The sequence below is a fragment of the Myotis davidii genome, unplaced genomic scaffold (genome assembly GCF_000327345.1).
Source record: "Myotis davidii unplaced genomic scaffold, ASM32734v1 scaffold33, whole genome shotgun sequence".
Lineage (NCBI taxonomy): Eukaryota > Metazoa > Chordata > Mammalia > Chiroptera > Vespertilionidae > Myotis > Myotis davidii.
The window spans coordinates 45,899-50,196 of record NW_006284721.1 but is presented as its reverse complement, the minus strand read 5'-3'; positions in this window follow the sequence as shown (position 1 = coordinate 50,196).

Sequence of the window (4,298 nt, the reverse complement as noted above, 5' to 3'; positions counted from 1 at the left end):
TGGAGTGTAAGTCTTAATCATTCTCTCAGTCTGAAGAACCACTTTGCACACAGGACAAAACTTAATGAACTTAATTTAACATAAGGTGTTACTTCCTTTTAATGGCCAATCCCACAAACCACCTCTATAAAAGTACTGGATTTTCATTTCTGAAAGAAATGGCACCAGAAACACTTGGTGTAAACTTGAATAATGCCTACGGCTTTTTTGGATCAAGTATCCCAGGAGAGGAAGACCAATTTATAGACATTTAATTGCCTCTCAAATACTGTTTGTGAGATCAAAAGCACTTTAACTTTCTAAAGCACTTAAACATAAAATAACATAATTTCTTAAACCAAGGTGAAAAATCTCACACACCTTTGCAGATATCTTATTTGACAAGTTACAGATAAAGAGGGTGTGGGGGTTTGTAGCTGTTTAGTAAACAGCTGAAAGAAGGAATCTTAAATGAAGGGAGAGAGAGTTGTGCTTTTGCTTGGCACCACTAGATGGCTTCCTGAGCAGTCTCACATAGGATTTGTGATATCAATCCAATTCCACTCAACTGTCATCTTCTATTACAAATCGGCATCTCAAGCCAAACCTTTGCAATTTGCGGCCTGATCACGTGAAAAGCTAAGAAACAGGACAAGATCAGACACCTGTGTGCAAAAATAAAAATTAGAAATAAGGGGCTGCATCTCAACCCCAAGAGAATGTTAAATTACCTCCTGGACATGAGGCCAGATTGCCTATGATTTCTTCACTATCCCACCTCTATCACCTCCTCAGTCATCCAAAGTAACCTAATACAATTCCTAGATCTGCTGCTAAGAGTTCTGAAATCCTGTGCAGAGATAAACAAAAAAGGAGAGTGGAAATGGTCTAGAAGTACCAGCAGAACTGGATAAACTTTTGGGTGCTTATAAATATTGCATCCTAAATATAAGCCCAAGAAAGGCCTCTGCTGGTCAGAAAGGATGGGGGAAGAAGGTTGGGAGCATTCCTAAGTCTGTGGACATCTCTCTCTTCGTGCAAAAGTCCTATCATCACAAATTCCTGGAAAGAAACCTGTTTAGAGTGATCTGTCATGCCTGGATAATTTCACACCCCAGGAAACATTTTACCATGACAAATTACTATGTCCCTCTCAGGCTTCTTCCACATCCACTATCTCATCTGAACTTCTCAGCAAGCCCACCCAGTAAGGCAGTCCTTCTATGCCCATCCCGCAGTGAGAACAGTACAGTTCATAGGAATTGGAGTTGTTTGAACAGTCGCACTGGAACAATAACCGTGTGTTAGAACTCTTCTGACTATTTGGCTGGCTTCTCATGCGAAAAATTGATTTTTAACTTTTTTTTAGCTTCATAGAAAGAAACAGAAGCAAGAGATGAAATGCTAGGTGCAGATAAACCAATGAATACTGGTTGTCAATGTGGCTCTATTGATCTGATATTGTATTTCTCAGCCTATTGGTAAAACACATACGGGGCTGTATGGAAACCCAGAAGGGCCTCCAGAAGAGGGGGCAAGCAGGGTTGAAGGGAGAGAACTGCCCAGTAATGCATGAGTGATAAACCTGGGAGTCTAAGATGGCCAAGGAAGTGAATGGCCAATTGATGTCATGGCCAGGTGAGCACACTCTTTACAATCACTTTCTATTTTAAACATGTCATCTACTTCTCCATCAGAGTCCAGCTTATGAGAAAATTTGGTTACTTCTTTCGGCTCTATTTTCTGCCACACTACAGAGGAAGAGACTTGCTCTATGATTGGCAGGAGGAAGGAAAAAATACATACATGTGCACATATATTTCAAGTGGGGAAGAGATATATGTTCCATTTCTAGGAAATATTTATCCCACAGCACAACCAAAACACAAGAAGCAGGATTTACAGATGCTGCTACTAAGCCAGCCCCTGGACAGGGGATGCTGAGGTTATGGATGGGAAGCATTTACACTGTAGTAAATCCAGGGCAAGTATGTGCTTGAGAAGCCCAGATGCTCCCTTTCCTCATCTACAAAGCACCATTCTCATCACCATTTCTTGCCTGAAACCAAATCTATACTCAGAAAATTTGAAATAGAATCTCACAGAAGATTGCAACATACTACCAAAAAAAGACTCATATTTATTAATTCTCTACATAATATTTTTCTTGGCAAAGCATTAGCATAATCTCATTGATCCTCATAATCTTTCTTTTGTGTTCGTCTCAGCAGGCAGCCAGCTGCAGTAGCATGAACTCAGCATGGATCCCACCAGTGGGTTCCCGCCATTGCTGAACCACCTGAGGATCCACCTGAACACTAACCTGGGAAAATTTCTGAATTAAAGTTCCTGGTTTGACTAATGTCACCCCAATCAATTTAATAAATATTTAAAAATAAAATTAAAAAATTAATAACTTTAAAAAGATTTTTAAAATAAAGTTCCTGGAAAGATAGACTTAAATAATACCTAATGAGCCTGTCATACAGTGCAAAGACTAAAGAGTGAAACTATGACACATACCCACACACACACTTAAACCAAGATTCTTTCTTTTGTTTTTTTAAATTAAACTTATTGGGGTGACATTGGTAAACATGATCATATAGGTTTTAGGTGTGGGTTTCTATATTACAAAATTTGTATATTGCACCATGTTCCCACCACCCAAAGTCAAATCCTTTATTTTATGAATCACATATTGGAGACAATCTCTAAGTGCAAAAGATGTGGATTCTAGGCTTAATTCAGTCAGTTATCTTCAAGCTTGTCACATCATCCTTTCTCTTATATTCAGCCCCAATGCACCCAAGAACCTGAGCTAAGATCTTTTCTTTAGCTTCCCCTTCCCTAAGACCAGTGTGTTGCTCATTAAGGATTTATTAAATGCCTCTTATGGGACAGGTGCCCAGAAAATAGTTGCTGTTTGAGACAAACACTGGCTAGCTGTTGGCCAGACTTTTCCTCCTTCTTTCTGGGCCTCCAGAGCAGTCAGGATGGAGTTCTCACTGGAGAATGTGCCAGAAGAGCTGGTGCACTCTCCAGGCCTGACCTATGGCACTGGACTTGTCCCTGCCACAGCTACTTAGTTTGTGGGTAGAAGATGATGGAGCCACTGGATGGAAAGATCCCTGAGACACCACCCAGAGGAAAGCCACTCATGAATCAGGAGCATTCACTTTGTACTTTATGAAACTTCTGTATTACAGCAGCTACAATTACCTTAACTTGCCACAGCCCTGCCTTACATAACTGATGATTCAGTAACTCTCTGGAGTAGGGACACAAACCCATGAACCATCCTTCATTTATCCAGTATGCCAAAGATGCAGAGAAGCACATTAAAATCTTGAAAAGGAAAATTGATAGTCAAATGATTTTCTACTCTTTTTTACCTTTTACATACAGTCTAAGATTTTTCCCTCTCCTTACATATCTAGAAAAGATCTCTAAAGGCTTCAAAACCTAAGTTACAAAACTAGGTGTCCTGTGTGACAGCAAAGAGAAGAAGAGGGTTTCTTCCATTTGTATTTTCCTACAGTCAATTCACAGTCATACTAACACAGCCATTTAGGTTCCAGAGCACTCAAAACCGTGTCAGCAAGCTTGCTCCTCACAGGATGGAGGTCACATCAGATGACCATAGTGTCTGTCCACTAAACCCTCTGCCATCATTCAATAAGGTATGAAGTCAGTGAATTGTCTTCAGCCTCCTCCAACTTTCCATGGGATCCCCATCTCTCTTCCATGGCAGCTCTTCCCAGGACACACTTCCCAGGCCTCTCTTGTTCTGTCCATCTCCATCTTATCAAAACCTGTGCTTAGGCAATTAGCAGGATGGAAGGACCTAGATCAGTGATGGCGAACCTTTTGAGCTCAGCGTGTCAGCAATTTGAAAAACCCTAACTTAACTCTGGTGCCATGTCACATATAGAAATCTTTTGATATTTGCAACCATAGTAAAATAAAGACTTATATATTTTTAATTAAATATTTATTGTTCAGATTATTGCATTTGTTCCTCTTTTTCCCCCCATAGCTGCCCTTCACCCAGTTCCCACCCGACTCTCACCCCCGCCCCCACTGTCCTTATCCATAGGTGCACGATTTTTGTCCAGTCTCTTCCCGCATCTCCACACCCCTTTCCCCACCCCCCAAGAATAGTCAGTCCATTCCCTTTCTATGCCCCTGATTCTATTATATTCACCAGTTTATTCTGTTCATCAGATTATTTATTCACTTGATTTTTAGATTCACTTGTTGATAGATGTGTATTTGTTGTTCATAATTTGTATCTTTACCTTTTTCTTCTTTTTTCT